Consider the following 17,848-nt stretch of genomic DNA (forward strand, 5'->3'; position numbering starts at 1 on the left):
GGCTACAGTGAGCTATGATTGCACCACTACACTCCAGCCTGGGTCACAGAGTGAGACTCTGTCTTCAAAAAAAAAAGAAGAAAAGAAAGAGAGGAGAATGGGTCCTGGATAGGCAGCTAACAACTCTGTCACAGAATAAGGGTCAAGGAAAATTCTTTTGAGGAAGTGACATCTAAGCTAAGACTTAAAAATAAAGAAGAGTTACCTACGCTAACAGTGGGAGACGCATTCCAGGAAGAGGGAAGAGTAATACACGAAGGAGGGAAAGGAGAGGAGGGGAAGGGGAAGAAAGTGCAGCTTCCTAGTTGTGCATCCCATAATAAGCAGCATGAGATGATTCTGGCCCCTTCCTGGCTTCCCATAGAGAGGCACAAGGCCTGCTGTCAAATAATAAAAGGATGCCGAGCAGGAATATTAAGTGACTGTTCTCAGAAAGAGAAGATTATGTATCACCGTTTCTCCATGACTCATCCCTTCCCACATATCTTCAATTTTGAGCATTTAGTCCTTTTTCCACTGGAAGTATGAAATGGTGGTCCCTCTTCCTGCCAAACTCCTCATCAGCTTTGTTTTGGACATTGGCAAGAAGAAATCCTGTTTCCTGTCTTTTGTTTCCTGGCTGTAGCCTCTGGTTCCACCCCCTTCTTGGTCTCACAGTGTCTATTTCCGCCTCAGGCCCCAGAGTTTCTAACAAACCCATAGATCAGTTTTCTCTTGCACAGTTACTAGTTACACAGAATTATCAAAGAGGAAAATAACTTTTCTTCATCCCAGGGGTTTTTTTCTTCTTGGATCACTTCGTTTTGTTTTTTTCTTAGGTTAAGTTCCCAGGCTCTCCTCTGCAAATGCAGGAAGAAATTAGCAGGTGTTGGGGCCTGATTCTTCTCGGGAACATACTGGAGCTGTCCTGGTGTCAGACCAGAAATGATGTAATCAAGTCACTGGCAACAGAATGAAGACAAGGAAAACTCCAGGGTTTATATCTTGGGTGTGAAGCTTGAGATATAATACTATGGCCAGGAGGGGGAGTAAAGTGGGCCTCCTTGCAAAGAACAGCTTTTGAATTTGCATAATTTTTCCCGTTTCTAGGCTGGTTGACCTTAAGCAAGTTACTTGACCACTTTAAGGTTTGGTTTTTTGATCTGTAAAAAAGGAAATGACAGTACCTACTGATGATGTATCTATCCACTTGACTGGGCTAAGGCATGCCCAATAGCTAGCAGAACATTATTTCTGGGTGTGTCTGTGAGGATATTTCTGGAAGAGATCAGCATTTACATCAGTAGACTGAGGAAAGAAGATTCACCCTCATCGATGTGGGTAGGCATCGTCCAATCTGAATAGAATGACAGGGCAGAGGAAGGGTGAATTTGCTCTCTGCTGAAACTGGGACATCCATCTTCTCCTGCTCTTGGACATTAATGCTCTTGGTTCTCAGGCTTTTGGTCTCTGAGACTGACACCAGCAAGCCTCTTCACCCTCCAGCTTCTCTGGCCTTGGGCCTCAGATTCTGAGTTACACTATGAGCTCCTGCTCCCATTTCTCAGGCCTTTAAACTCAGACTGAATTATAGCACCAGCTTTCCTGGTTCTCCAGCTTGCAGACATCATACTGTAGAACTTCTCATCCTCCGTAATTGCGTGAGCCAATTCTATAATAAATCTCCTCATATATCTCTATATATATCCTATTGGGTCTGTTTCTCTGGAGAACTCTAATAATATATTACCTAATCAAATTGTTGTGAGGATTAAATAAAATGGTACATGTCATAGTGCCAAATAGCAAGCCCTCAACAAATGGCCATTATCTTTATTACTAGTGGGATTTAGATCATGTGTTTCTTACTAAAATAATAAATAATATTTATTGTTCATTTCAGCTATGAAAAGAAAATATTTGGAAGATCACTGATTCCTTCATGGAAAAGCTGGCTTGGGAATAGATGACGTGTCAAAGATTGGCATCAACCTTGAGCGCTTCTTCTAGGCTTGAGATACAGATTTTAAAAAAAAGCAAACCTCCCTAGAGTGAGGGCTACTTGGGATTCATGCTATGTCCCAAGGAGTTCTCAGTTTGAGGTCAGGCACAGCTCTACAACTCACCAGGAGAGTGTGCGAGGATGAGGGAGAGAGAGCCTGCTCTGGTTCTCGTCAGGGTGACAATGACACCTGTTGACAGATGAGAATTCCAGCCAGGAATACGGATTTAGGAATCATGCTTCTCACTCTCATGATGACATAGAAAAGATGCCTCTGAATCTTTCTGCCAGTGTATTAAAGCTATTCTGATATTGACTGTAGTTCTGAGCTTTGTCTCTATTCCACTAAACCACTAACTTCTGGAAATTAATTGTAGACCAAGATGAGAGAACTCTGTGTGTGGCTCCGTGAGTATGTCTGTTATACATGTGAACTGCATTTATATCTATTCTATATCTGTTAGGAAAGGCTAGGCTATGCTGCAAGAAATGAATAGCCCTAAAACCTCAGTGGCTTACAATGACATAAAGTTATTTCGCTCACACTGCATGTCCAGATCAATACCAACTGTCCCTGGCAAAGAGAAAGGGGGACACAGAAAATTGTATTCTAATTCTTATAAGCTACTCCATATTCTGATAGCTTAAACAGATCTTTCGCCACACCTAACATTAGGAAAGAGTTCTCTCGTCAGTGTTAGAATTTTTCTAATTCAGATAGATCTACCTGTAGTCAGTGGGATCTAACTGATGTCTTGAAACTTTGAAATTATCTAGCTTGAAACTGTGGCATACTGACCAGTGATCTAGTGAAAACAAGACAGGATAGGGATTTTAAAATGCCTGCTAAGAATCTCTTTTAAGAAAGGAGTGATGTTTCATCTATTTGCTATATTCAAAATCAAACCTGTTTCATGCTTTATATTTAAGTCTTAAATTTTTTTCAAGGCAGAGATCAGGACAGATGTTTCATTTGTATGTCTGTATCACTTCATTGCCTTAGTTCAGATTAATTTTGCTTACAATTTGGAAGTTGATAAAGTAATCCATTTAGTTGAAGGATGACTTCAGATCACACCTGCCAGTTAAAACACCAGGAACACACTGGACTTTTCAATTGTTTTGAATGAAATGTGCAAGTGAAGCCAGCAGAAATATCACTATAAGTCACTATTTACCGACTGCCTTGTATGTGCCTGGCACTGGTTTAAGCACGTTAAACACATTATCATTTACCATCTTCCCCGCAAGAGACAAGGCTGCTAAGGCTTTGAGAGCTACCATGTTCTGCTCAAGGTCACATGGCTGATACATGTCAAAGTCAAAGCCTAATCTCAGGTTTATCTGAATCCAAAGGTCAAATTTTGAACTAAATAGCAGTGAATGAATGAGACTGACTCCACTGAGGGAACCTCACAGATTTGGAGGGACATTTTGACTGTATATGTGCTTATTTGACTGTTTTCCATTTGAGGAACTGAGACACGAAAAGAGTTCACCCAAGGATATGTTGTGAGTCTTATGTCAACCAAAAATTATCTCTGGTTATTATCTCTGAAAATGATAAAATAACATTATGTTCCCAGTCCTTGATGGAGAGCTTGATACTTGGATTTGAGCTCTCGGAAATCTTACTGGCCCTGGGAAAAGTATGACTGGTGCTTGAGCCTTTTAGCTTATACTTCCCAATCAGATTTTTTGAAACTTCTGTTCCTCATAAACTCAAGCCAAAGCATGACTATGCATAGAAGCTGCAACAGCTCTTCAGGAAGAGAAATCGCTGCCCAGGATTCCATGTTTGAAATCATCCAATGCTATTTAAAGGCTTGGCCAAACTTCAAAGTTGGTTGAATTCACTAGGGGTAACCTGGAATTTCTATTTCCCAGAAAGGGATTTCTTGACACTTTCTCCTAACCTTGTTATGGTCCCTTATTCTGAGGACCCTACAGGATATTCATTGATTCTATAAGCATTTCTTGAGAACTTCCTCTGTGCTAGGCATGTGCTGGTAATATTGTGGTGGACAAAACATAGTGTTTGCTCTCAAAGAGCTTATAGTCTAGTCAGGAATATAGAACGTGACATTGGCAATGAGTTCAGTTGTCATTTTTTTTTTTTTTTTTGAGATGCAATGCCACATTTAATATTCTTTCCAGTGATGCCTTGGACTAAGCAGATACTTTGAATTTCAGGCAATGGGTCACAGTATAAGGAAGACTTGGGGACAGATAGGGACACCCAGGTAATAAGTGATTGGTCATGTTGCACATTAGCCCTATTACTTAACCTCACTGAGCTTCAAGCTTCCCCTCTGTAAAATGTGGATAATAATACTGGCTTTGAAGGGCACTTTAAGGATTAAATGAGGTCATACGTGTTAAACATCTATCATCGTGCCTGGTTCACAGGAAGTGCTCATAACTGTTAACAGCCAATAAAGATGAGAAATAGTGAGGATTCCAGCACCAATAAGAAAGGGTAAAAACTGTAACAATCAGATGGGTGTAGAAATAAAATAGAGGCTGATGAGAGAAAAGGGTTCAATCACCAAAGCTATTTTCTCTGCAATAGTCACCCCTTAAAATGTGTATTTGCAATTTCCAGCCTTTAAAAAATTCATAAAGAGTCAATTTTTTATTAAATTTGTATGTAAAGGGCAGATATAGCTGAATGCGAGCTGGTTTAAACTGAGCCGAAACTTTTTTCCTTTTTCTTTTTTCTCTTGTCCTTTCCTTCCCTGGGTCCAGAACAATAAGCTTTGTTTAGAGGAAGAGTATTTACCCAAGGCCTGTTTCTACTTAAGATATTTCAGCAGGACAGTGAATAACCTCTTATCCTATTGAGAAATTTTCACTGTCTGGAATTACTGGAACAAAGATGTCATTATTAAAACAAACTTTTGACCTTCTATAGAATGATCACTTTAGCTACAAGAGAATCATTCACAATGGCTTTATAAGAATGGAAGCTATGACATCATTATTATATACAACACTCTATCAAAGATTTTGATTGTGAGAATCAGTTAGAATTCTTTGGTGGTAAGCAACAGAACTAACTCTGGCTCACTTAAGCAAAAGAAACAATTTATTACAAGGTTATCAGGGTTGCTTACAGATCTGAGGGAAAGGCTGCAAAACCAGGTTTCTGAAAGCACAGGAACCCGGGCAACAGCTTAGGAAGCAGAAGCTAACAGATTTTTGGGGTCACCCACACCAGATGAATCAACTTCATTTATTTTGTCTCTGCTTCAGCTCTCTCAGTATTTAATTTCCTGGGAGAGAAAATCTGGTTGGCCAAACTGGGTCTTGGGCCCAGGGGGCAGCCAGGGGGCAGCAGAGCACCTTGACTGACAGTCCTACAAAGCCTTCCTACAGTGGGAGAGGGGCAGGTAGTTCCTCAAGGAAACTGAGGCACGGCTACCCGAAGTGGGATTAGATCATGGGAAGGTATCAGTACTTTCATACTACAGCAAGCTTCTAGGGCAGAGATGTCATGGAGGAATCATCACTTTACTTAAAGGGACAACTGAGGAACTGAATTAAAGTGGTTTGCCCAGGAGCCACAGGTAGTGGCAGAAAGGAAATGTTCTGACCCCCACCAGCCAAATGGCAATTTTCCTTATTCCATCCAGTCTGCTAAAGCAGTGGTTCAGAGGCTTGGCAGTGCATCAGAATTACCTGTGGAGCTTACTAAAAATACAGAAGCTAGGTTTGGCATAGGGCTGGGGCATCTGTATTTTTAATAAGCCTCTCGTCTGATTCTGCTTACAACCAACTTGGAGGCCCACTACGTCATCAAATTTCCATAGGATCTGATATAGGAAAAGAACATTGCAGAATTAAAAATGGGATAAGATATGATACAGTTTGAATATTTGTCCCCTCCAAATCTCATGTTGAAATGTGATCCCCCAATGTTGGAGGTAGGGCCTAGTGGGAAGTGTTTGGGTCACGGAGGCAAATCCCTCATGAATGGCTTGGTGCCCTCCTCACCGTAATGAGTGAGTTCTCACTCTATAAGTTCATATGAGAGCTGGTTGTTTAAAAAGCCTGGCACCTCTCCTCCATCTCGCCTGCTTCCTCTCTCACCATATGACTCATCTTCTCTCCTTTCACCTTCCTCCATGAGTAAAATCTTCCTAAAGTCCTGACCAGAAACAAATGCTGGTGCCATGCTTTTTGTACAGCCTGCAGAACCATGAGCCAAATAAACTTTTTTTATGAAGTACACAGTCTTGGGTATTCCTTTATAGCAATGCAAAATGAATGAATGCAATAATTTCAGGGGAAAGGTTTGGGTTTGTGGATAATAGTTTTTGAGATCCAATTTGTGTTAGCTGATTTCATGGTTTGGGGTTTGAGGGAATATGAGGACAGGGAGAGGTCGTTCCCTGTTTGTGACAAGCCTGCACCAAGTAGATCATGCAGGTTAGGCTGTTTCCTAGAAAGCATCTGCCGTTGAGCATATTAAGCCTTGAGCATATTAAGCACTGAGCAAGGAGCAAGGCTGGGACCCCTCTAGGGTGGTCCTGACTATCTACATTATTAAAGGGGGAAGACCAGATTATACAGGTAGGGTACCCAAGTACCAAGATCTGGAATACAAAAAAGGGTTGGGAAATAGGCCTGAGCTGGCACAAACAGGAAAAGGATCTGTTACTTTTGTCTTGTTTCATCACAGCTGATAAAGACAGGCTAATGCTAAGTCTCTTAACCAACCTGGAGGATGGAGAAGAAGGGAGAGTGCTATTCTTCTAGGAATCTGCATTCCTCCACTCTTTACCTGGGTACTCCTATCCACCCTTCAGGTCCTTGCCTAAATATTACCTCCGCAGAGAGGCCTTCCTAACACCCTCTTCCCCCAACTCAATCTAAACTAGGGCCCTTCCTGTTCTCTCTGTGGTCATCTGGTCTTTCCCAGAGCCAGATTCATGGACATACAACCTGTAGAGTCATTCTGTACTTAGAAGGACTCTATACTTGGTTTAATGCTCTGCTGTCACCATCCTGAAATTCTTAATACTTTTTGAACCGGGGGTCCTCCATTTTCATTTTTCACTGGGTTCTGCAGATTATATAGCTGGTCCTGTTCTTTCCCTTTCTTGAACTTAGCACCTTTAATTGCTATTAAATTAGGTGTTAATAGTCCTAACATCTAGCTCCATACCTCCCACTGTCATACAGGCTTGATAAACATTGCTTAACCTTTTGAAATTATGGTTATTTGACTACTTTTGAGTTACAAAAAGCATATTCATATGATTAAATGTAAACTATTTTGGATGAATGAATAGATGAATGAATGAATGATGGCAGGAAGAAAGATATTTTGGACAAGTGCATTGTTGACCCAATATCCACTCACCTACTTCCTTTCTAATAGAACCTAAATTATAATCAGGTGTCCATCCCTTCCCCAGTGACTCAGGGGAGGTGACCCAATTCCCAATTCCAAGGTAGATCTTGATTAGCCTACATTTTCTCTTTCTTAAAAATAGTCTTCTCTCTCTGGACATTGTCAGGTTTGAATGTGACTCCCAGGACTACTGAAGTCATCTTGCTATCAGTCTAACAATTAAACCAACCAAAGCGAAAAGTAGCACCAAGGACATTGTATAAAAGCAGTAGCAATATGCATAAATAAAAGCAGTATTCTAGATGGCCCTTGCTGTACTCTGAGCTTCTTATTATGTGAGATAATAGGATTTCTGTGTTGTTTCTTCTGGTTGTCTATTGCTATAAAACAGTTACCACAACATGGAGTGGCTTAAAACAGCATCCATGTTATTAAATTTCACAATTTTGTAGGCCAGGAAGCCAGGAAGGACTTATTTAGGTAATTCTTCTATTCCATGTATCATTGACTGAGGTCCCTTAGTGGTATTCAGTTGGCTGGTCTTTAGAGTTCACATATTTGGCACCTTGGCATTGCTGGCTGGAAGTGTAGGCTCAGCTAGGACCTTTAACACACACACATGACCTCTTCAACATGGCCATCTCAAGGTACTCAGACTTCCTCCCCAGGGTGAGGGGCTTCCAGAGAGAGTATTCCAAGAGACAGGAAGTACAAGCCTCCAGTCTCTTAAGGCCAGAGCCTGGACTGGCACAGCATCACTTCTGTCATATTCTATGGGTCAAAGCAGTCACAAAGTCCATTGAGATTCAAGGGGAGAGGACAAAGTCCATTGAGATTCAAGGGGAGAGGACATCGTTTACCTCTTGATGGGAAAATTATCACTTTATGGCTATTTTAATCCTTCACACTATTTAAGTCAACTGGACACTGGTTTTCTGTTATTTATAGGCAAAAGAATTCAAGAATTCCTGAGGAATTCAAGGAACTCAGGGTTCTCTCAAGCTTGGCAAGATATTTCTTCCTGTTCCCCTAACACAGGAGTCTGTACACTTTTTCTGCAAAGGGCTAGATAGTAAATACTTCAGGCTTTACAGGCCACATGGTCTCTTTTGCAACCACTCAACTCTGCCAATGAGGCATGAAAACCAGCCATGGAAAATAAATAAATGAATGAGTATGTTATATTCCAATAAAAATTTTCTTTATGGTCACTGAAATTTGAATTTCACATAATTTTCACACGTCACAAATTGTTTTGTTTTTCATCCATTTAAAAGTGTAAAAATCATTCTTAGCTGTGGGCTGTCCAAAAAAAAAAAAAGAAAAGAAAAAAAAAGCACAGGCCAGGTCCCTCTGTTATTTCACCAACCCCTACTCTAACATATCAAGCCAGCTTCAGGCTCAGGACCTTTGCATGTGCTGCCTCCCGGAATGCTCTTCTGGGTGGGTCTCCATGTGGTTTGTATATTCTCTTCATTGGGTTTTATCTCAAATATTACCTCTTCAGAATAGTCTTCTCTGATCACCGTATCTAAAATAGTACCCTTACTCAGAAACACATTCTCTCCTTGTATTTTCTTTTCTTTTCCTTTGTTTTTTTTTTTTTTTTTTTTTCTTTTTTTTTTTTTTTTTTTTCTTTTTTTTTTTTTTTTTTTTTGAGACAGAGTCGCACGATCACAGTTCACCGCAACCTCCGCCTCCCGGGTTCAAGTGATTCTCCTGCCTCAGCCTCCTGACTAGCTGGAATTACAGGCACCCACCACTATGCCTGATTAATTTTTGTATTTTTAGTAGAGATGGGGTTTTACCATGTTGGCCAGGCTGGTCTTAAACTCCTGACCTCAGGTCATCCACCCACCTCAGCCTCCCAAAGTGCTGGGATTAGAGGCGTGAGCCACTGTGCCCGGCCTCTTCTTGTATTTTCTTGATAGCATGTTTAACTGTCAGAAATTTTGCTCATTTATTTATTTACATATTTGTTGCTTTTTCTCCACCCTCACTAGATTCTAATCTAAATGAAGCAGGGATCATGTCTGTCTTATTTACTTCTGTGAACCCATTATCTACCACAGTGCCTGGCATGTAATAGATGCTCAAGTAAATATTGGTTGAATCAATAATGGTTACAATTCAATTCAGGGCTTGAGAAGAACATAAAAGTCTACTCCATTTATACTGATTGAATGAGAGAAAGATAATGAAAGCAGAGGAAGGAGATCAAGTCATCACCTTTACTCAGAGAAGCTTCTGTCCCTCTGTTATTTCTGTGTGTTTCATGGAAAGCTGAAGGAAAAATTCTTCTCCTCTTATATAATTTTGAAGATAGCTATTTTTCTCTCTTGGCAGATATGAATGACTTATCATGCCTGTCCAGAGGCAGGGAAAGGAGAAACAATCTTATTTGAGAAGGGACGATATCACTGCAGTGGTTGTGAAATCGTGTTTGGAAGCTAGATTACTCTAGACCACTAAGGTATGATTTCACAGAAATTCCCAAGATCCCTGCAGGGGAAATAACAAAGGTCCTGGGTGGCATGGCAACAATAGAGATGACAGAATTGGGAATAACATCAGGCTAAACCTGTCCTGGGAGGCAGGGAGGAAAAGCAGCAGCAAGTACAACATTCGGGACCGAGAGCTTGAGCTTGAACAGAATGTACCGGTGCTGCTGGGTGGCAGCCAGGCCCAACAATTTAGCACTGGGCTTTCTAAGCCTGGGGACAGAAGTGGCTTCCAGCCAGTCCTGCCTCTACTTACTAAAACAAACAGATTGGCAAAAGGAGAAAGAGCCTGTTCTAGGTGAATATAATAAACAGGAAGTGTCCATGGGAAGCAGTGAGGTCCACAGTTTAGGCTGTGAGTTCAGTGAATTCAGCTTAGGAATCGAGCACTGACACAGATCACAAAGTAGTGGAGAGTGGGCCTGATACAGAAAATAACAAGGGGCTGACCTGAAAATCACAGTGTGGAAGGCACAATAGGCTAGCTGGGAAGAAGCATGAACTTGGACACTTGAGTCCCTGTTGGTAGATGAGGCAGAGAAAATAGAGATCAAATGATGTCTATCACCTGGACTTACTGGTTGCAAGTAGTGGAAAAGCTATTTAAAAAAAAAAAAAAAAAGGGCCAACCCTTAAAAAGGGCATTTATAGGCTCACATATTTGAGGAGTATGGCAATATGCTAGCTTTAGAGATGGTCAGAGACAGGATCTCAAAGAATGTCTTCAGTACTTGGTCTCTCTTTCTTCCTCTCTCAGTTCATCTTTCCTCTGTGTTCGCTTCATTCTGAGTCTTTCCCCATGATACCCAGTGTGCTACGGGAGCAGTGGTCCACATCAGCTCTAGGTGTATATCCATGCAGCTTCAAGTTCAGCTAAGAGTACTTTTGGCCTGGTTGTTCTAACAAGTCCAAGAATTCTATCTCATTTCTTCTGAGTGGGTCCTAAACTCATTCCTGAGCCAGTTACTGGGCCCACGGGTTTACAGTGTTTCACTGGTCATCTCTGGGCTGCATGCCCTCGCCTGAAGCTCAGTGGACTCAGCTTTACCAAAATCACTTGGACTAGGAATCAGAGAGAAGTGGTTCCTCAAGAAAAACTTGGTACTGCTTATATCAGAATTGGGTATGGTAAGCAAAAACAAATCAAACAAATGAAAAATAGATGTTTGCAGCCAGTAATCATCACACTCACATAGAATTGACCAGAAGCCACAATCTCTCTCATAAGTACATGAATGTAATTCTAAATGTTATAACCCAATCTTAGACATTCCGTTGTTTTTACACTGACAAAGCTGCATGCTCTGGTTTAAATTAGCTTTAGGGAGTTAACACCAAGAATAGAAAATAATCATCATAAATGAGGAAAAAAAGTATCCAAAATTATTTAAAACAAAAATGCATAGCAGCATAAACTTGGAATTAAAATTGGTAACTAGAAATGCAGCTATTGCTCAAATAACCCTTGAATTAGAAGATTAAAAAGCTCTAGAAAAAGGAAATGTTTATATTTTCCATCTGGAGACCTACTTAACTCTTATTTATTTATTTATTTATTTATTTATGACAGAGTCTTGCTCTGTTGCCCAGGCTGGAGTGCAGTGGCATGATCTTGGCTCACTGCAGCCTCGGCCTTCTGGGTTCAAGCAATTCTCCTGCCTCAGCCTCCTGAGCAGCTGGGACTACAGGTGTGCGCCACCACGCCTGGCTAATTTTTGTATTTTTAGTAGAGATGGGGTTTCACCATATTGGCCAGGCTCGTCTCAAACACCTGACCTCGTGATCCACCCGCCTTGGCCTCCCGAAGTGCTGGGATTACAGGCATGAGCCACTGCGCCCGGCCTCTTTTTTTATTTTTTATTTTTATTTTGAGATAGGGTCTCACTGTGTCACCCAGGCTGGAGAGAAGTAATGTAATCATGGCTCACTGCAGCCTTGACCTCCCTGGGCTTAGGTGATCCTCCCACCTCAGTCTCCTGAGTAGCTGGTACTACAGGCACATTCCACCATGCCTGGCTAATTTTTGTATTTTTTTGTAGAGACAGGGCTTCACCATGTTGCTCAGGCTGGTCTCAAACTCCTGGGCTTAAGTAAACTGCTTGCCCTGGCCCTCCAAAGTGCTGGGATTACAGGTATGAGCTACCGCACCTGGCCTTAACTTTCAATTTAGGATTAATTCATGAAGAAATGTTGACATGGGAGAAGGCTCAGAATTTTACAAGCCCTTATGATACCTGACGAAGTGTGGTGGTGTCCTTGGCTCCTATGCCTATCTCACTTTATCCCCATGACACCACCTTTCGGACCACTTCCTTTCTGCCTCCGTTACCCACCCCTGAAGCATTGTGTTTCTGGAGTTTCATCTTTGGTTTCCAGCTCTTCTCTTTTTATATACTCTTGCAGAGTAACTCTTCCTTTACTCTTTTCAACAGGCACCCACTGAGAGCCTCCTTTGTCCCAGGTACTGGGCCAACCATCCTCATAGGTTAACTCCTGAATATCTGTGTGCTAATCATACCCAACTCTCTGAAGTCTAGATTCTCCCTCCAAATTCACACTTGGAAATTCATGTAGAGTTCCTTTATAGGTAGTTCTTGAATGTTCTTGAATGGATAAATAGAATGCTTCTCCCTAGTGACTCAGTATTTCTAAGTCTGTCCTCTTATCCCCCATCTTCACTCCTTCTTCCCTAATTCAGACCTGTGTCACCTTTTATTTAAATGCTGGTCTCCCTCCCTCCAAGCATATCCATGTATCAATCACATTCCCCTGCTTCAGTGGCTCTCTATTGCCTATTATACTCTTTAATATGCTAAATAAAGTTCCCTGTATCCTGCCCTCTGCTCCACTTCCAGCTTTACCTCTAGAGTGACCTGCCTTGAATGTCTGTAGTTTTCTGCACACCTTACACAGATTCATACCACTGTGGCTTTGTGCATGCTCTATCCCCTGTCTGGAATATATCTCACCCCAAGCTTTAGTTGAGGTGCAGCTCCTCTAGGAGGCCTTGTTGGCACTCTTCAGGCTGAGCTGAGTGCCCTTGCATTGGCTCCCATAGCACACTGGGCATCCTCTCTCATTGCACTCTGAAGTTCAGGTCCTCTGGCTGTCACTCAGACTCCCTTGTGAGTTCCTTGAAGGTGCGGGCATGTCTCGTTCATCCTTGGCTCCCCAGTGCCTAGTCCAGCACCTGAAGCATAGTAAGATTTCAGTAAATGTCTGGGGAGTGAAAGAACAGTTATCATTGTAGATCTGTGTTTCTTCTTAAGTGCTTATGATTCTTCTCATAATTATAGGTCTGTCTCTCCTCTTGGTCTTCATAGCTCTCTTCATGTGACAAAGAAACTCCCTAAAATACTAAAAGCTAAAGGAGATTGTTATCTAAGCTTGAGATGGAAGGTGGCCAGCAGAAACTTGGAGGTAATCTAATTTGCATTTTCTGGGCCAAAGATTAATTCTAGAGGCCAAAAACAAATACTACAGAACCTAAAATACATACTAGTTTGACACAATGGATCAGAAGAATGACTAACAAAAAAATAAGATCCTATTTCTCTAGTTTAAACCATTTATTATATTCAGTTTTTCTAAGCATTATCTGGAATTGTCAAACTAATATTTTCTAAATTAATTTTAAATCCATATGGAATGTCAACTAGTCTTTGTACTGCATTCTGAGTATGAAATGAACAAGCACAGTATTCACCCTGCAGAAGGCATTCAGCAAATGGTTATTGACTTTGCATTTTCCTATTGGAATACACATAATATTTCACCAAAACAAAATTATTCATTAATTCATTCAATAATATTTTTGAGTACTTGTTATCTGTGAGGCACTGTTGTAGGCCCAGGGGATATAGCACTGAGCAAAGGACTTTTCTGTCTAAAAGAGCACACTCCCATTCTCTTACCCTGCTGTCATGGGGTTTTCATTCTATTGTGAAGAAAATAACCATAAATCATGCAAGAAGTATACATCACCAACAACCATGATAAGGATTGTGGTGAAAAATAAAACAGGGTAATGGTGTGTGTGTGTGTGTGTGTGTGTGCTATTTTGGATGGGGAAGGTAGGGGAAGCCTATCTGAAAAGATGATATTGCAATAGAGACTTGAAGGGAAGAAAAAGAATGTCATGTTAATATCTATGAAAAAAGAATTATAGGCAGAGAAAACAGCAAGTGTGAAGGCCTTGAGGGAAGAGAGTAGGTATGCCTTGTTTGAAGAATATCAAGAAGGCCAGGTAGCTGGGGCAGAGTGGGTAGAAGGAGAAGGGCAGGACACGAGCTGAGAAGAGTATCTGTGGGTCAGATCATGGTTTTGTTTTTACTCTGGCAAGATGGAAACCACTGGAGGGTTGTGATCAGAGGAGTGATATGCTATCTTCTATGTTCACTCTAAAGGATCACAGCCAGTTGCCTGGGCTTGACCACAGGGAGTGGCAGGGGCAGAAATCAAAAGATCAGTTGCAATTATCCAGGTAAAAGATGGAGGCTGTTGCAATAATCCAGGTAAAGAATGTTTGGTGGCTTGAACCAGGGTGGTAGTAGAATAGGTGGAAAAGTAGTCAGGCAATAGGTATCTGTCGGAGACTCAGTCAAAAAGATTTGCTGATGACTGGGTATGAATTGTGAGGGGGGAAAAGGGTGGCTCTAAGATTTTGTCTTGAACAACTACAAGGATGGATTTAGTGGGGTTTGGGGAGAAAAATCCAGATTTCAGAGGTGAGAGGGAGAGATGTTAATTCTGGTCTCTCTTTAAATTTGAGATGCCTCTTCAGATATACAAGTAGAGTGTTGAGCAGTCAATTGTGTACACCTGTTTGAGTTCAGGAGCGAGGTCAAAGCTGGGCTAGATGTTGGAAGTTGTTAGTGTGCTGACAGTGTTCAAAGCTATGGAGTATTCAAAGTTGGCGTCACCTAGGAGGTGTGTTTGGATAGAGATTTGAGAACTGGCCTGGAGTATTCGAACATTTAGAGATTGGGAAAATGAGGAAGAATCAGAAAAGGAAACTGACACATCTATGTGTCTGTAAAGATATTTTTTCTTTATTCTTTTTGGCCTGGGGTTACCCAACTGCCATATATTCCCTTTGTTCCTTCCCCTAGAAACTCTGAGTCCATGTGGTCCAAGACTTCAGTACTGGGCCTGTGTGGTTATGAGTTCATATTTCTCTTTTCCTCTTATGACAGCTATAAGATCAGTTCACCTTTTGTTTACAGTTCTAAGGAGAATTTGAAGCACTGAGCATATACCAGCATTGTCCACTCATAAAATCACTCATTTATTCATTTTCTGTGTAGTTACTGGGAATTTGCAATGTGCAGGCACTGTTCTAGAAGCTGATGATATAGCCATGAAGCAGATAGACCCAACATGAGCTTTGCCAACAGGGAACTTATATTTTAGTGAAGTAAGAGGGAATTACTTTCAACTGGGAGGGCAGGGAAGTATCTCTGAAGGGCTAGATTCTGCTGTCTCCAAAGTAACCAGCTCATCTGTTCCTTTTTTAGAATCCTGAATTAAGCCTGTGTTCCCAGTTCCTAGAAACCCTCAAGGTTATTGGTTTCCTCCTCATTTAATAGAACAATGGAAGAAATCTGCCTCCAATTCTATCTTCACATGAGCAACTATTTATAATTTATAATATTACTCTGAAAATCAGTTCTTTTCAAGTTTTATCTAACACCCACCAGAAGAAACAAAAGATCATGAAAATGGAATTTGTCAAAGTTCTTCTCCCAACAATATGATGTTATTTAATTTTGCTAACTTTTTTTGAACACTTACTATATTGCAGACACTGGTCTAAGTAAAGCATTTTATGTGCATCCTATCATCTCATCATCACACAGCCCCATGAGGTAGATACTATTATTATTAACCACATTTCACACTCAAAAAAACTGAGGCTTAGAGAGACTAAGTAAATTATCCAAGGCCACACAGCCATGAAGTGGCAGAGCTGTTGTTAAAACCTATGTCTGTGATGTTTAAGATTTTGCTCTTAGCATTACTTTGAAAGTGACAATATGAGGGCATTTAATGTATTTTTTTGGCCCAATATGATCTGCAGAAACTATGTATTTTAAGTACTACATTTATTTTATTTACCAAATTATTGTCAGATAAGAAACCGAAATAAAAGATTACAGGGTCTAGGATTCCTCCACAATGAACGACCTTTGGGGTATTTCAGTGGAAAATCGGCTTTAATGCAATCAAATTCCATCCTGCAATGAAAGTGTGTTAGTTTGTGGTTTCCAGTTTAAAAACAGCACTATATTGTCTTCCAGAAATATATAAATAGAAATTCAAGAAGTATTTCAATGAATACAGATAAAATTAGTTTTGTAAGAACATCAAATACGTGGGTTTCATTTCTTAGCTCAGTTTAGAAACTGTAATTTCGAGTTTTTTTTTAGCAGCTGTGGTAAATTTTGAGATTTGAAAAGTTCATGTAACATAAATCCTCATTTATTAAGCATTTAAATTATATGCCTAATAATTTACTGTGTACATTACTTCACTTGTTCTTAACTATAACTCTATAAAATATTATTGTCCTTGATTTACAGATGAAGATATTGAGACCCAGTTAAGTAACTTGCTTGAAATTCAAAAACGTTAACTGTAGAAGGCAGTATTTGAACCCAGGGTTCAAAACCCCATGATCTTTTTATTACATGACTTTATTTCCTATTCAGTCTTCAGAAGATGTATTATCTTATTAGATTATTCTCATTCTCTAAATAAGTGACTTTGGGGAACTATCTTTTTTTCCTGGTATTTTCCCCTGCCTTTAAAACAATGTGATCAAACTGGAAGTTTTTCATGATCTCTCTTAGCCCTAAAGCTCCTTGGTTCTGTAATTCCATGAATAGCCCATTTCAAAGATAATTCTACAGTAATCAGTGGGACTCCTGTTTTTCTCTCTTTTTTTTTTTTGAAACAGAAAATTGAAACTTTTAAATTAGTTTGGTAAATACATCTATTAGTTTTTTTTCTTTTATAGTCATGGTTATATTATTTGGTCCTTCTTAGTTGCAACATGTCCTCACTGTCATTTATAATACCTCTCATCAATGATAACCTGAAGAAATATATTTGAATTGCTTTCCCTAATTTATAGCTGGAAAACCAGGCTATGCTGGTACCTTAAATTGGCTTTCCTGAGGTCACGGGCACTCAGTACCAAGAAGAATTGGTACCTATGCATTTGAAATTTCTGGATTTCTGGTCTTTCTCTGTACTTGCTCACTCCTTTCTTTCATTTGGCCCAATGATGGGCAAACTACAGCCTACAGGCCAATTCCAGCCTACCATCTGTTTTCGTACGGTCCATGAACTAAGAATGATTATCACATTTTAAAATGGTGGGGAAAAAAAGACTATTCTGTGACATAAAAATTATATGAAATCCAAATTTCAGCATCTATAAATTTTGCTGGAATATAGCTACCACACTCATTCTTTTATGCACTGTTTTTGGCTGGTTTTCTGCCTCAATAGCAGAGTTGAGTAGGTGCAACCAAGACTGTATGGCCTACAAAGCCTAAAAGTTTGTTATAGAAAAAGTTTGCTGACCAACTATACTGATTGCTTACTATTGCTAGGCACTCTGCAAGTCACAGGGAACACGGCAAACTAGACACAGGACTGCCTTGGGCTTAAGAAGTGGTTTCTAAATTTTGAAATAAAAAATAAACAACAAACAAAGTTGGACGGACATAGAACTTCCAAATATTAATTTTGCCAGTGGGGTTTGTGTGTTTTCTTTGTTTGAGATGGAGTCTTGCTCCGTCACCCAGGGTGGAGTGCAATGGCACGATCTTGGCTCACTGCAACCTCTGCTTCCCGGGTTTGAGCAATATTCCGGTCTCAGCTTCCAGAGTAGCTGGGATTACAGGCACCTGTGACCACGCACTAATTTTTTTTTTTTTTTTTTTTTTTTGAGACAGAATCTTGCTCTAAACTATTATGCCACCTGTAGGGTGGAATCTC

The 17,848-nt window shown here is 40.4% G+C and overlaps 1 long non-coding RNA gene across 1 annotated transcript; it reads left to right on the plus strand.

Moving 5' to 3' along the window:
• The first annotated feature begins 2,270 nt into the window (after positions 1-2,270).
• LOC105510122 lies at positions 2,271-17,265 on the plus strand. The gene is made up of 4 exons (XR_001001523.1): positions 2,271-2,389; positions 13,165-13,261; positions 14,248-14,355; positions 15,358-17,265. It is a non-coding gene; the product is annotated as an uncharacterized LOC105510122 (long non-coding RNA).
• The last annotated feature ends 583 nt before the right edge of the window (positions 17,266-17,848 follow it).

Source organism: Colobus angolensis, unplaced genomic scaffold (genome assembly GCF_000951035.1).
Source record: "Colobus angolensis palliatus isolate OR3802 unplaced genomic scaffold, Cang.pa_1.0 Scaffold183, whole genome shotgun sequence".
NCBI classification, from domain to species: Eukaryota; Metazoa; Chordata; class Mammalia; order Primates; family Cercopithecidae; genus Colobus; species Colobus angolensis.